Raw genomic sequence first — 16416 nt, forward strand, 5'->3', positions numbered from 1 at the left:
CATTTTGCAAACACTTGAGCCATTTTCCTGTTCTTCAAAGGCTTCAGGCCCATGCCTGCTTTAGGGACTTTGCACACAATGCTCTCCTAGTTTCCCCTTTTTTGTGATTCAGGCATTGGCTTAAATGTCACCTCCTCATTGCGTTCTCCTCTTCTGCCTACTTTAAAATTCAACTGTAATAGTTAACCATGGGACTTCGCTGGTGGTCCAGTGTTTAGGACTCCACACTTCAACTGGTTGGTGGAACTAAGATCCCACATGTCACAAGGTGCAGCCAAAAAAAAAAGTTAACCATGGTAGTCGTTAGTGCTTTTCACCAAACATTTTTCTGGTCCTCCCTCCGCCTTTCTAGACACATGGTCTTTGCCCCTTTGAAGTTAGGTGTGACCATGTGGCTGTTTTTGCCAAATGAGATTTTGACAGCAGAAATTTAAAATCCAGCGCTGAGCTGCCACATCCCTTTTCCCTGCCTTGGCGATCATGGAAGCATGTGTCCAAATTGAGCTTCCATCAGCCTGAATTCCTGAGGGACTGAGGGTGAGCAGTGCTTCCCTTCCAACCTGTGATGGATGTGTGGCATGAGTGAGAAATAAACCTTTATTATTTCTACCACAAGGCATTACCTTATTCATCCTCATAACATTCTCTTTTAAGAAAGGCAGTGTCAAGGATCATGACCACAATTTTACAGATGGGAACACGAAGACAAATGGAGCTAGTGACTTGCCAAGATCAGAGAAAAACCTGTAGCAAAATTCGGGATAGAACTTGTGCTTTTATAAATTCAAAATCCTTTCCTATTTCTTCTCAATGATATGTCTCAAATTTGTCTTAACTTTAAGCATTACTTTATCTATAAATTAGCATGTTTAGAATCATGCTAATGATTATAATCTAATTTTATTTGAGAAGTGTGCATCATGAATCTGGCAATTTCTAATCAAATAAATTATAAAATGGTAAAAAAAATAAAAAACACCTTTATTGTTTCAAACAACTAAGATTGTGGGGTTGTTTGCTATTACAGCATAACTAGCCTATCCAGACTTATACCCTATAGAGCCAGGTACTTATCTGGGTGTTTTACATGTATTAACTCATTCACTTCTCACAACATTAAGTAGGTACTATTATTATTCCCATGTTACTAATACAGTGACTGAGAAAAGTTAAGTAAAGGGCAGAGGTAGAGTTTGAACCTGGTTAGAGATTTATGCTCTTGGTCATTCTGCTATACGGCCTCTAAAAGACGTTCAAACTCATGTTTGAACAAGGGATTGACAGAGTCATGGGTTTTATTACATATTCATACATATATAGAGAAAAGGGAACTGCCAGTTTTCATCCTTAGAATGTGAGAGAGAGAGAGAGAGTGTGTGTGTGTGTGTGTATCTTTTAGGAATACAAGGATGTCACTTGATATATTGATTGCTATTTTAATATCAATACCAGGACAACAATTATCAAGTGTAACAACCAATTAGAATAACAAATTTGTTTTCTTTTTTTAAAATTTTTGGCCGTGCCACGTGGCTTGCAGGATCTTAATTCCCTGACCAGGGATGGAACTCAGGCCCACAGCAGTGAAAGCACGGCATCCTAACCACTGGACTGCCAGGGAATTCCCTAGAATAACAAATATTTTAGAAGTTAAAGGTTATTTTTACAAGATCTGAAAATAAGTCTGAGTGTCTTAAAAAGACCCTCCCCTACCTTGTAGAAATACTTCCAAGGACTTTTTTTTTAATTGTTTAAAACAAACTCTCTTGACGTATAGTTTACAAATAATGAAGTGCACGCGCATTCTAACTGTACAGTTTGATAAGGCTTGACAGATGTCTACACCCGAGTGCCTACCAGCACTATCAAAATACAGAACAGTTCCATTACTCCAGGCAGCTCCCTCCTGACCCTGTCCAGTCTGTCCTGCCTCCACCCCTGACCCCAGGCAACTACTGACCGACATTGTGTCACCATAGAGTAGACTGGGCTTTTCTAGAGCTCCACATAAACAGAATGATACAGGGTGCTTTTCTGTGTCTGGTTTCTTTCATTCAGTATAATGTTTTTGAGATTCTCCATGTTATTGCACATGTCAATATGTCATTCCCAAGGACAGTTTTTAGTAACAGAAAATAGAACAAGTTTCGGTTCTGGGCAGAACTTTCATAACTATTCCCAATTCCATACTTTATTCAGATAAGAGTCTTTGAACCAATTTTATGACCTGGAATGGTGTCTACCCTCTGCTGCTTGGAAACAGGAAATTCCTGAAATTCCTTTTCTCTTGCAACATTTTCAAAACTCAATACCAGCTTTCCATTAGCACCTAGAGAAAAGAAAGTTCAGGGGAGCTCCATACCCGCCCAATGGAAAGGAAAAAGGCAAAAGAGAATTCTAAGCCAGAGGAATAAGGGGCATGTAACGTTCTTCTCTGATACACCTGGTAGGGAATTCCCTGGCGGTCCAGTGATTAGGACTCCCCACTTTCACTGCTGAGGGGGCAGGTTCAATCAATCCCTGGTCGGGGGAACTAAGATCCCACAAGCCGGCAGCACAGCCAAAAAAAAAAGAAAATGATACACCTGATAGAAGTTAGCACCTCTCCCATCACCTTCTCACCTCTCCCTGATCTACCCCTGACACTTCTCACGATCTGAAACGACTGTGCCCATTTCCTTTCCAGAATGCCGGACACGTGCTTTGGCCAGCTCTAGCCGTGCTGACAAATGTAGCTCAGGCCCATCCATTTTAATGGCAGGAGAGTATTACATTGTGTGAATACACCACCACTGATTTCACCCGTTTTCCTGTTGAGGATTTAGGTTGTTGCCCTTTTTCACTTTCCCTCAACACATTCCTCAGGTACCTCCTGACCTTGTGCTCACACGTGAGACTTTCCCCAGGTGTTTCCTAGGGATGTTGCTGCTAGGCTGGAGGCTCTGTTCATCTTCCCCTTTACTACGGCTGAGCACTCTCCGCGGGGGCTGTGCACACCAGTGCTTTTACTCCCAGCTACCCCATGGAAGCTGAAGAAAAACACCCAGCCACCAGCCCCTCACTGGACCCAGCACAGGCCCTTGTGTCTCCCCTTTCACCACTTCTGCTTGTGTCTGGTTCACAAAGAGGTCTTCCTTATTTCTATCTTGACTAGATTTTATCTTGACTAGATTTTATTCGTCTTTATTATATGTCTGAAGCATGGAGTCATGGTGCTATTTGGCTGTAAGTCTGTCCTAAGTGACTTTTCTATGCATCTCCCTCATCCCTGGGTGCCCTTCTACTGGTACACTTGCTCCTTGGCCCCAGAAATACCTTCCCAGGCTTGTCTTGAAGGCGGCATAGTTCTTTCTCGTCTTCTCTGGGTCATTTTTCTAAGCTTGGCTCACATGCCAGCTCTTTTGTTTCCTGATGGGGACAGGACTTGCTCCTAGGATAAGCAGCTGTCACTGCATTTGTAGTCAGGGTCCTGAACTGGAGTCCTGGCTGCCTGTCCTGAGCCAAACTGTGACTCTCTGGCAACTGACCCTCCTTTCGTAACCACAGTGATGTGGGCCTCGTGCCATAGGCGGGAGCATACAGAGTATCACTTGGGTAAAGGTGACCTGGGGCCTATAGGGTGTCCACTGGACTCCAACCGCTTGATAACAGTAGTATCAGCAGCCCCCCGCCCATCCCCCGCCAGCAGACACTCTGCTAAGAGATTCTTACAGCTCTGAAAGACTGTCAAATGGAGTTATTCTTTCTCTGCTGCAGATGAGGAAATTGAGGCTGAATTGAGAGGAGAGATGAAATGACTTGCTCAAGGAAACACACCCAAAATACATTGACTTTTTTTTTTTTTTTTTGGGCACATCTTGCAGGATCTTAGTTCCCAGACCAGGGATTGAACCCGGGCCCTGGCAGTGAAAGCGCCAAGTCCTAACCACTGGGCCGCCAGGGAACTCCCTACATTTACCATTGTTGCTGGCACATTCACTCCTCTCCTTCCCCCAAATTACCCTGCGTCCAGAAGACTTTCTAAAGTCTAGGACAGAAGATAATATTGATAGAATAAGCTGCCCCTGGTGGTGAGGTGCATCAACACAAAATGTCCATGAAAAGATGTGAGGGTTCCAGCCTTGAGTATAACAAGCAAGTCACAGGACACTCAGCTGATCAGAGCACAAGTGTGAGACTTCTCTTTTTTTTTTTCCAATAGATAAGTTTCACTGCATTTTAAAGATATCACAAAGAGGTCCTGGGAATCATTTGGTATCTTCTTGTTTCCATAGCAAGACAACTCTTAGATCTTATTCATCAGCCTGATGATTTGTTCCTTTTTCAGAGACATAGATAACATCCAAAATGTTCTGATACCCTTATTTTTAACTGTGTGGCTTGCTGAATTTGATGCAAAGTCAGTGCAAATCACTTCCTGGGCTTGAGATACTGAATAAGCAATGCCTGGCCTCATATGAGCCCTGCAGATTTTTCATCTAAGAATTTCCAGTATCAACAAGAGACCTGCTCTCCTGAATAAAGACGTGGGTGGGGAAGTGAGCATACACAGACGTACTCTTGTAATGGAAGCCCAGTGGAACACCCTTGATCATGTGTTGTATTGGACTTGGGACTGCATGAACTGGAGCCGGTTCCATTCTCTTCTCCACTGTTTGTCAACCTGGAGTCCCTTCCTATTCTTTCCAAGGAGGCTGAGTTCTATACTGATGTAGTCCCTCTGCAGGATTCCTCTGGGGCCCTTCACAATAATTGTGTGTCCTTCTACAGTGATGTTGACATTTTCTGGAATGTCGACAGTCTGGTTGCTGAAAATAGGCTTCATTCTCATGGTGGATTCAGCAAAGAGAGCATCTTAAGGTATTTTTTTGTTTTTGTTTTTTTAAATGAATGAATGAATGAATGAATTTATTTATCTTGGCTGCACCAGGTCTTAGTTGCGGCATGCAGGCTCTTTAGTTGCTGCACTCGGGATCTTTAGTTGTGGCATGTGGACTCTTTAGTTGTGGCATGCAGACTCTTAGTTGCAGCGTGCACGCAGGATCTAGTTCCCCGACCAGGGATCGAACCTCCTGGCCCCCTGCATTGGGAGTGCAGAGTCTTACCCACTGGGCCACCAGGGAAGTCCCCTTAAGGTTTATTTTTTAAACAGATTAAAAAAACTTTTTCTTGGAGTATAGTTGATTTACAATGTTGTGTTTAAACGGTTTTATTGAGATATAATTCACATATCATATAATTTATCCATTTAAATTGTACAATTGAATGATTTTTAGTATATTCATGTATATGTATGACCATCATTATGATCAATTTCAGAATATTTTCATCACCTTAAAAAGAAACCCTGTGCCTTTTAGTTATCTATCCTTCTATCCCTCCCACCCAGCCCTAAGCCACCACTAATCTATTTTTTGTCTCCACAGAGTTGGCTAGTCTGGATGTTTTATGTAAATTATGTAATATGTGATCTTTTGCCTCTTAATGTTTTTAAATTAAATGTGTTTACACTGTAATTCTGCTTTATACCAGAATTCATCAGAAACAGTGCTTTTAGCTCTGTGATTGTACACGTTTCTCAAGATTAGCAGAACATTACAGCAAACCCATAAGTTATATTTTCTCCTCCCTTCTCTGAAGGAAAGCCCAGAGACTCTTTCTTTAAGAGATCATTCTAGGGGAAACAAAATGAAAAGAAGGACAAATGACAACCCAGGGAATTTGGGACATTTTGAATTTTTATTGAGGTTCTCACCATCCAGACCCCTGATCTCCAGGCCCTGCCTGCTGTGGGGTCTGAGCCCGCCTTCGTGGTGCAAAGGCTGGAAGGTGGGTCAGGGCTGCCTCTCCTCCCCCATGTGCAGACTGCAGAGCTGCCTGCCAGAGGAAGAGTGCCCAAGGACACCTTAGAGGCGGACATGCAGAGAGGCAAGAGTGGAGAAGAGGTAAAAGTCCCATTGCCCGGAGGAGGGAGCATTATCAGAGCAAGAGCTGAAGATGAGGCAGTTGCCAACAGGCCCAGCCAGCTCTCAAGACTGCCTAGGGGGCCCCAGCGTACTGCAGAGGGTGGGGTACCCTTCAAGGTCAGCCACAGGACGGACATCTCTTAAGGTGGTACGTGGAAGCTCTGCTTGGGTGCCGACCCTCAGGAGGGAACTCGTCAAACTGACCCTCTCCTTCTGACTTCACCTTTAGGGAAGGTCAACCAAGTCCCTGCTTCCACCATAGTCCCTTTACCCAGCGAAAATGACAATCCTTTGTCTCAAATATTGGGCAGGAATCGTATGGCTCTAGGACAAGACCTGAAAGTGAGCGCCTGTGGACTTCCCTGGCGGTCCAGTGGTCAGGACTATGAGCTTCCACTGCAGGGGGCGTGGGTTCGATCCCTGGTTGGGGAACTAAGATCCTGAAGAAAAGAAAGTGAGCACCTGTTGCAGTGCCAACTCGCGGTGTGAAATAGATACTCTAAGAAGGAGGATGGCTCGGGAGACCTCAAAATCCAGATTCTACTTGGACAATCTCAAGTGAGCCGGGGTGGGGGGAAGGAATTGTTCTGGCTGAGCTGGAGTAGAGGGATGACAGAAACAAAGGTCCAGTGCCAAATGGAGACCTGGCTTATAGTGAGAGCGTGAGACGGGGCACAACACACACACAACAAGAGATAAAACGTTAACAAGCAGATTCAGAACCGCTGATACGGAGGGCCAACTATAAAGTTATACGTGTGGGTTTCTGACGGGTCAGACGGTTGGTGTCCCTAACCTCCACATTGCTCAAGGGTCAACTGTATTTGCTCTGGCTAGAACCTTCAGTACAGTGTCGAACAGCAGCAGTGAAAGCAGGCATCCTTGTCATGTTCCTGATCTTAAGGGGAGAGCTTTCAGTCTTTCAATATGATGTTAGCTGTGGGTTTTTCATAAATAGCCTTAATCATGTTGAGAATTATGCCCTTTATTCCTACTTTTCTGAGAGTTTTTATCATAGAAAGATGTTGGATTTGTGAAATGCCTCTTCTACACCGTTTGAGAGAGTCATGCAGTTTTGTTTCCTTCATTCTGCTAATGTGATATGTCACATTGATTGAATTTCCTTTTTCTTTCTTTTTTTTTCTTGCCTGCGCTGCGCAGATTGTGGGATTTTAGTTCCCTGACCAGAGATTGAACCCGGGCCTTTGGCAGTGAGAGCAGAGTCCTAACCAATGGACTGCCAGGGAATTTCCATATTTTCTTATATTTAACCACGCTGGAATCCCTGGGACAAATCCTACTTGGTCAAGGTGAATAATTCTTTAAATATGTCATTGGATTCAATTTGCTAATATCTTATGGAGGATTTTTGCATCTGTATTCATGTGGGAAATTGGTCTGTAATCTTATTTTCTTGTGATGTCATTATCTGGCTTTGGCATTAGGGTAATGCTGGCCTCATAGGATGAGCTGGGGACTGCTCCTTCTTCAGTTTTTTGGAAGAGTTTAAGAACAATTAATGTTAACTCTTCTTTAAATGTTTGGTAGAATTCACCTGTGAAGCCATCTGGTCCAGGACTTTTCTTTGTTGGGAGGTTTTTGATTACTGATTCAATCTCTTGTTATAGGCCTGTTGGGATTTTCTGTTTCTTCTTGAGTTGGTTTAGGTAATTTGTGTGTTTCAAGGAATTCGTCCATTTCTTCTAGGTTATCTAATTTGTCGGTGTGCTATTGTTCAGAATATTCTCTTATAAACCCTTTTTATCTCAAAAAGCTCAGTAATAATGTCCCCATTTTCACTTTTTTTTTATGACTATGTTCTTAGCTGTATTTTATTTATTTATTTATTTATTTAGTTTTGTCTGCGTTGGGTCTTCATTGCTGTGCACAGACTTTTCTCTAGTTGTGGTGACTGGGTGCTACTCTTCATTGTGGTGCGCAGGCTTCTTATTGCGGTGGCTTCTCTTGTTGTGGAGCATGGGCTCTAGGTGCCTGGGCTTCAGTAGTTGTGGCACGTGGGCTTCAGTAGTTGTGGCTCGTGGGCTCTAGAGCGCAGACTCAGTAGTTGTGGTGCACGGGCTTAGTTGCTCTGCGACATGTGGGATCTTCCTGGACCACGGCTCGAACCCGTGTCCCCTGCAGTGGCAGGCGGATTCTCAACCACTGTGCCACCAGGGAAGCCCCCCATTTTCACTTCTGATTTCAGTTATTTGCAGCTTTCTCTTTTTCCTTTCTAAGTATGTGCTATATTCTGAATGTTATGTCCACTCAAAACTCGTCTATTAAATCCTAATGCTGAATGTGATGGTATTAGGGGTTGGGGGCCTTTGGGAGGTGATTAAGTCATAAGGGCAAAGCCCTCACTAATGGGATATGTGCCCTTATAAAAGAGGCTCCAGAGAAATCCCTGGCTCCTTACACATGAGATAATGAGAGTCTGCGACCTAGAGGAGGCCCCTCACCTAATCACCGTGGCACTTTGATCTTGGACTTCCAGTCTCTAAAACTGTGAGAAATAAGTTTCCGTTGTTTATAAGCTACCCAGTTTGTGGTATTTTGTTATAGCAGCCTGACCAGACTAAGAAAGTCTAGCTAAAACTTTGTTAACATTGTTGAGCTTTTCAAAGAACCAACTTTTTTTTTTTTTTTTTTGGCTGCGTTGGGTCTTGGTTGCTGCACGCGGGCTTTCTCTAGTTGCGGCGAGTGGGGGCTACTCTTCGTTGCAGTGTGCGAGCTTCTCATTGTGGTGGCTTCTCTTGTTGCGGAGGACGGGCTCTAGGTGCACGGGCTTCAGTAGTTGTGGCTCACGGGCTCGGTAGTTGTGGCTTGCAGGCTCTAGAGCGCAGGCTCAGTAGTTGTGGTGCACAGGCTTAGTTGCTCTGCGACATGTGGGATCTTCCCCGACCAGTGCTCGAACCCGTGTCCCCTGCATTGGCAGGTAGATTCTTAACCACTGCACTACCAGGGAAGCCTGACTAGTGTCCTTATATCTTCCCACCAGCAGTGTACAAGGGCTCCAATTTCTCCACATCCTTGCCAACACTTGCTGTTTTCTGTTTTTTGATAGTAGCCATCCTAATGGGTGTGATGTGGTATCTCACTGTAGTTTTGATTTACATTCTCTATTGATTAGTGATGGTGAGCATCTTTTCATGTGCTTATTGGCAATCTGTATGTCTTTGTAAAAATATCTATTCAACTCCTTTGCCCATTTTTTGTTTAATGTATTTTAGCTTTTTTTTTTTTTTTTTTGGCCGTGTCAGGTCTTTGTTGTGGTGCGTGGGCTCTACATCGCATGCAGGCTTCTCTCTAGTTGTGGCGTGAGGGCTTAGTTGCCCTGTGGCACGTGGGATCTTAGTTCCCCAACCAGGGATCAAACCCGCATCCCCTGCATTGGAAGGCAGATTCTTAACCACTGGACCATCAGGGAAGTCCCCTTTGCCCATTTTTGAATCAGGTTGTTTGTTTGTTTTAACTGTGGTTGAGTTGTAGGAGTTCTTTATATATCCTGGATATTAACTCATCAGATATATGATTTGCAAATATTTTCTCCCATATTTTCTCTGTGGGTTGCCTTTTTACTCTGTTGCTATGCCTGTTGATGCACAAAATTCTTAAAATTTCATCAAGTGCAATCTATTTTTTCCTTTGTTGCCTGTGCCTTTGGTGTCATATCCAAGAAATCATTGCTAAATCCAACATAATGCAGTTTTTCCCCTACGTTTTCTTCTAAGAGTTTTATAGTTTTAGATTTTACATTTAGGTCATGGATCAATTTTAGTTCATTTTTGTATAAAGTGTTAGGTAAGGGTCCAACTTCATTCTTTTGCATATGGATATCCAGTTTTCCCAGCACTGTTTATTGAAGACTGTCTTTCGCCCATTGAATGGTCTTGACACCCTTGTTGAAAGTCACTGGACTATATCTGCAAGTGTTTATTTCTGGACTCTATTGATTGTCCATATGTCTGTCTTTATGCCAGTGACCTTTCAACACACTCTTTTGATTACTGTAGATTTGTAGTAAGTTTTGAAATCAAAAGGCTTGAGACCTCCAACTTTGTTCATCTTTTTCAGGATTGCTTGGCTATTCAGGGTCCCGTGGGATTCCATTATGAATTTTACGATGGGATTTTCTATTTCTGTTAACTATGTGATTGGGATTTTGAGAAAGATTGCATCAAACCTATAGATCACTTAGAGTTCACAAACATGGGATGTCTTTTTATTTATTTATATCTTAATTTCTTTCAGCAATGTTCAGTAGTTTTAATGGTATAAATCTTTTGCCTCTGGTTAATTCTTAAATATTTTATTCTCTTTGGTGCTATTATAAATGGAATTATTTTTTAATTTCTTTTTTGGATTGTTCATTGTTAGTGTACAGAAATGCAACGGAATTTTTGTGTGTTGCTTTGTAGGTTGCTACTTTGCTGAATTTGTTTATAAGGTTTAACAGATTTTTTGTGGAATCTTTAGTGTTTTCCCATATAAGATCATAACATCTGTGAACAGAGATCATTTTATTTCTTCTTTTCCAATTTGAATGACTTTTCTTTCTTTTTCTTGCCTGATTGCTCTGGTTAGGACTTCCAGCACTATGTTGAATAAAAGTGGCAAGAGTGAGCCGTCCTTATCTTGTTCTTTATCTTAGAGGAAAAACTTTCTTTCACCATTGAGTATGATGTTTGCTGTGTATATGTTTTCATATACGGCTTTTATTATATTGAGTTAGTTTCCTTCTATGCCTAGTCTGTTGAGTATTTTTATCATGAAAGGGTGTTGAATTTTGACAAATGCTTTTCCTGCATCAATTGAGATATTCATGTGGTTTTCCTTCCCCTTCATTCTGTTAATGTGGTATAGTACACTGATTGATTTTTGTATGTTCAACCATTCTTGCATTCTAGGGGAAAGTACCACTCGGTCATGATATATAATCCTTTTAATGTTATTTTTAAAACTGTGGCATATTGCACTTTTTTTTTTTTTAAAGAAATGATTTCTTGAAGGAATGGTCAGCAGTGTCAGGAACCTCAGAGAGGTCAAGTAGGGGAAGGACTGAAGGGGATTTTGTTATTAAGAGGTTTTTTGTTAAACTTGTACTTGAATGTTCTTAGCAGCACTATTCATAATAGCCAAAACGTATAAACAATTCAAATTTCCATCAACTCATGAATGTGGTATATCCATGCAATGGAGTATTATTCAGCCATAAAGAGGAATGAAGTTCTGATACATGCTACAACATGGATGAATGAAGTGAAAGAAGCCAGGCATGAAAGGCCATATACTATGTGATTCCATTTATATGAAAGTCAAATAGACAAGTCCACAGAGACAGGAAGTAGATTAGTAGTTTCCGGGGGTTTGGGGAAGATGTTTGGATCAGGTTGGGAGCTTGAAGAAGGTGTGGAATCTTTGGATTAGCTTCCCTCAGAAGAGGGCAGGAAGAGTTGAGCAAGAATAAGTGAAAAACTAAATGTTTGGCTGAGCTTATAAACCCAACCTTGTACATTCAGATGGCCGCAGGAGTTGGTAAGAGATCAGGGTAACTGAGAACAAGCTGATGACTTTGCAGAATTCCCGTGGGCACTGTGGTAGCTGCTGGTGAGCCATGGTAGGCTGGAAGGACCGTTACGTTTTCAAGAATGGGAAGAAGGTGAATCCCACAAATGTTTTAATAGACTAGTGTGCCTTCAGCACAGCATCTGGCGCATGTAGAAAACACTTATTTGTTAAAAATAAAAGAATAATCAATTTTGGGGGAGGGTATCAACTTTACTGAGGTATATAATTCACGTACCATACAATTCACTTATATTGGTCAGTTGATTTTTTTTTTTTTTTTTTTGTCCGTGCCACATAGGTTTTGGGATCTTAGAACCCCGACCAGGGATCAAACCCGGCCCTGGCAGTGAAAGTGCCCAGTCCTAATCACTGGACCGCCAGGGAATTCCTGGTCAGTTGATTTTTGACAGGGGTGCTAATACAATTCAATTGGATACAAAGAGTCATCTCAACAAATGGTGATGAGACAAATGCATTTCCACATGGAGAAGAAATGAAGTTGGGACCTTTCCTCACACTATATACAAAAATTAACTCACATCCTAGTGGGTATAAAGTAATTTCTCGTTTTGGCTTTGCTTTGCTGTTCTCTAGTGATTAATGATATTGAACATATTTTCATGTGCTTATTGGCCATTTATATATCTCCTTTGGAGAAATGCCTATTGAGATATTTTGTCCATTTTTAATTGGGTTATTTGTCTTTTCTATTATTGAGTTTTAAAGGTTCTTTTTATATTCTGCATACGAGACCCATATCAGGTATATGATTTACACATACCTGTTCTGTGTTTCTTTGCGCTTCCTTTGAAGGGCAAGTTTCTTGTGGGCTTCTTTTTTTTTTTTTTGCGGTACGCGGGCCTCTCACTGCTGTGGCCTCTCCCGCTGCGGAGCACAGGCTCCAGACGTGCAGGCTCAGCGGCCATGGCTTACAGGCCTAGCTGCTCCGCGACATGTGGGATCCTCCCGGACCGGGGCACGAACCCACGTCCCCTGCATCGGCAGGCAGACCCTCAACCACTGTGCCACCAGGGAAGCCTGGGCTTCTTTTTAGCATGATGAAATGTTCTCAAATTGATTGTGGTGATGATTACACAACTCTGTGAACATACTAAAAACCATTAAACTGAACACTTTAAAATGTTGTGTTTTATGGCATGTGAATTATGGCTCAATAGAGCTGTTATAAAATAACAAATGCTGGAAAGGGTATGAGAAAAGGGAACCCTCCTACACTGTTGGTGGGAATGTAAGTTGGTGCACCCACTACCGAAAACAGTGTGGAGTTTCCTCAGAAAACTAAAAATAGAATTACCATATGATCCAGCAATCCCACGCCTGGGCATATACCCAGACAACACTATAGTTCAAAAAGATATTTCGCAGTGGTTAAGAATCCGCCTGCCGATGCAGGGGACACGGGTTCGATCCCTGCTCCGGGAAGATCCCACAGGCCGCGGAGCAAATAAGCCCGTGTGCCACAACTACTGAGCCTGTGCTCTACAGCCCGTGAGCCGCAACTACTGAAGCCCGTGCGCCTAGAGCCCGTGCTCGGCAACAAGAGAAGCCACTGCAGTGAGAAGCCCCGTGCACCGCAATGAAGAGTAGCCACCGCTCACCACAACTAGAGAAAGCCTGTGTGCAGCAACGAAGACCCAATGCAGCCAAAAATTTTCAAATAAAATAAATAAATAAATTTATTATTTTTTAAATCACGAGTTTAAAAAAAAAGTTTGGCGGCAAGGGAGCTGCTCTGCTACGTACAAAACCCCGGCTCAGAAGCAGGTCGTCTACGAATGATCTAGCACAGGTTCCCCACAAACGTGTGGTACGTGATGGGCAAGGGGGTGGCTGCCTTTCCAGCTGTGCCCTTTGTCCCTGTATGAAGGGCTCTCCACACCGGACCCCGGTCCTGTGAAGTCTACTAATTTTGTGATTGCCAAACATGTCAGTGCAATCTTGGTGCTTCAACAGAACAGTAATCACCCACTCTGGACTCCATTGGCTGCTCAATGAACAGTCATTTCTCCTCTCCCTTCTTCCTTAGTTATGGACCCTAATATTGTTCAGAAGACAACAGGAGCAGTGAAGTGGGCCCTGCCCCAACCCCCAAGGGATGTTTAAAGTTTAGTATAAGAACCAGTGAGACAACCTCATTCCCTTTTGCCAGGTACTTGCTTCCTCAGCATCCCTTGCAGCTTTGAGTATAAAATGCAAGAATAAAGACATAAATTGAGGTAAGAACTGGTAAGCAAGAAGAAACCAGGACTTGATGATTTGGGAAATTCTCAGCCTATCTAGATTGCAAAAGATGCTAAAATTAGGAGACTCACTGTTAGGAAAACATGCTTTAGAGAGAAAGCCTAGGGTGTGGTTGGACAAACTTGCTACTGCCTGGAAAGGATCAGAAGGCCAGAGTATCCTGTTAAGAGTGCTCTTTAAGAGATTTGGCACATGACTCATGGATCCCTCCAGATATTTCAGCAGAAGCCAGGAACAGAGATGGGATTATCTAGGAAAGAGGACTCTCTTGTCCAGTGAAGTGTCCTGTGACATACACAGGAGACCCACAAAGTTCTTGAGGATGTTATATCAGCAAAAACTCTGCCGGCAAGGACTAAAAGGAACAAGAGAGGGGGAAATTAAAGAAAGCTCTAAAAGTTCTCTCAAAATATTAGGAAATATGCTAATATGCTTCTATGTTACTCAGCTACAAACATGTGCTACCCTTCAAGAAAAAGGAGTGGTGACTGTGAGGACGGAGGTGCAGGTCCAGAGGGTAGAGCTGAGAGACCTGGAGGATTATTTCCAGGCCTTGAAACCTAATGGAGTTTGCTAGGCTGGATTTCAAAATTGCTTGGAACCAGTGACTCCTTTTCTCTTTCCATTTTCTTCCTTTTTTTTTTTAATTGAAGTATAGTTGATTTACAATATTGTGTTATCCATTTTCTTCCTTCTATTTATTTATATTTTTTGGCCACGCCACACAACTTGTGGGACCTTAGTTCCCCAACCAGGGATCAAAACCAGGCCCATGGTAGTGAAAGTGCTGAGTCTTAACCACTGGACCGCCAGGGAATTCCCATTTTCTTCCTTTTTAAATTGAAATGTCTATAACTGTTATACTATACCTAAACCAGCATCTTACTTTAGAAAGTGAGTAGATAATTTATTTCTTGAATTTTTGTGTGTGACCTCATTTAATCCTCAGCACAATCACAGGTTCATGGATGGAGAGGAATTTTGCCCCGGGATGAATCATACCCAGAATCTCAGTCATACCCTTTTAGACGATGAGATATGGGACTTTTGAGCTGATGAGATTTAGATGAAATTTTGAACTTGAGTTGATGCTGTAATGTGTTGAGACTTTGGGGGACCTTGGGATCAAGTGAATGTATGTTGCATGTGGGATGGACATAAATCTTTGAGAGCCAGACAGAATGTAGTAAGCTGAATAATAATCCTTGGAACTTGTAACTATGTTACTTTAACATGATAAATAGGGACTTTGCAGATGTGATTAAGTTAAGGATATTGAGACGAGATTATCTTGGTTTATGCAGGTGGATCCAATGCAATCACAAGGGTCCTTATAGGGAGGCAGAAAGGTCAGTCAGAAGATGTGACAACGCAAATGAACCTATCTATGAAACAGAAATAGAATCAGGGACATAGAGAACAGACTGGTGGTTGCCAAGGGGGCAGGGGGTGGGAGAGGGTTGGACTGGGAGTTTGGGATTAGCAGATGCAAACTGGTATACACGGAATGGATAAACAAAAAGGCCCTACTGTATAGCACAGGGAACTCTATCCAATATCCTGTGATAAACCATAATGGAAAAGAGAAAGAATGTATATATATGTATAACTGAGTCACTTTGCTGTACAGTAGTAATTAACACAACATTGTAATTCAACTACACATCGATAAAAAATAAATTAAAAAAATAAAAGATGTGACAGTGGAAGCAGAGGGTCAAAGAGAGATTTGACAATTTTACATTGCTGGCCTTGAAAATGGAGGAAGGGTCGTAAGCCAAGGAATGCACGTGGCCTCTAGAAACTGGAACAGACAAGGAAACAGATTTTTCTCTAGTCTCTGGAAGAGGCATGGCCCTGCTGAGGTTTGATTTTGTCTCAATAAAACCCACTTCAGGGACTTCTCCGGTGGCGCAGTGGTTAAGAATCCGCCTGCCAGTGCAGGGGACATGGGTTTGAGCCCTGGTCCAGGAAGATCCCACATGCCGCGGAGCAACTAAGCCCGTGCGCCACAACTACTGAGTCTGCGCTCTAGAGCCCTCGAGCCACAACTACTGAGCCCATGTGCTGCAGCTACTGAAGCCTGCGCGCCTAGAGCCCATGCTCCGCAACAAGAGAAGCCCCCGCAATGAGAAGCCCACACGCCGCAACTAGAGAAGGCCTGCACGCAACAACGAAGACCCAACGCAGCCAAAAATAAATTAAAAAAATTTAAAAACCCACTTCAGACTTCTGACTTCAAGAATTATAAAATAGTGTTTATGTTATTTTAAGCCATGAAGTTTGTGGTACTTTGTTACAGCAATAGGAAATCAATACAAGGTCACACTGAGCTTTGGTGTAAACAGCTTCTGAGATTAAAAACACAGTAGACAAGAGGAAAGTATGTAGCCAGTCTGTAGCAGAACAGAAAGAGGCAGATAAGTGGAGTAGCTCAGTCATGTATGGACAGAGTCTGGGAGAAAAGCTGCACAAACTCTTGCCCTTCCTGAGCTAGGACAGGCCATTCCTTCTGGTCAGGCCAGGCTCCTGAGTGGGAAGCCCAGCGAGGCTGACTGCAATTCAGTTAAGGAGGAACTTTTAACAGGATTGTCTGGAAAGAGTCCCCATTTAGACT

General features: G+C 42.7%; 1 protein-coding gene and 1 pseudogene across 2 annotated transcripts in view; one reads left to right on the forward strand and one right to left on the reverse strand.

Moving 5' to 3' along the window:
• Nucleotides 1-16416, forward strand: part of CRCP (CGRP receptor component) — a 79391-nt gene that overhangs the window by 2412 nt on the left and 60563 nt on the right. For both annotated transcript variants that reach the window (XM_060123204.1, XM_060123206.1), the window contains exon 2: nt 11836-11928. The gene's annotated coding sequence lies outside the window, so the exon portion shown is untranslated. The remainder of the gene's footprint in view (nt 1-11835; nt 11929-16416) is intronic.
• On the reverse strand, nt 4293-4825 carry LOC132505679 (large ribosomal subunit protein uL6-like; annotated as a pseudogene).

This window comes from Lagenorhynchus albirostris, chromosome 15, assembly GCF_949774975.1.
Source record: "Lagenorhynchus albirostris chromosome 15, mLagAlb1.1, whole genome shotgun sequence".
NCBI lineage: Eukaryota > Metazoa > Chordata > Mammalia > Artiodactyla > Delphinidae > Lagenorhynchus > Lagenorhynchus albirostris.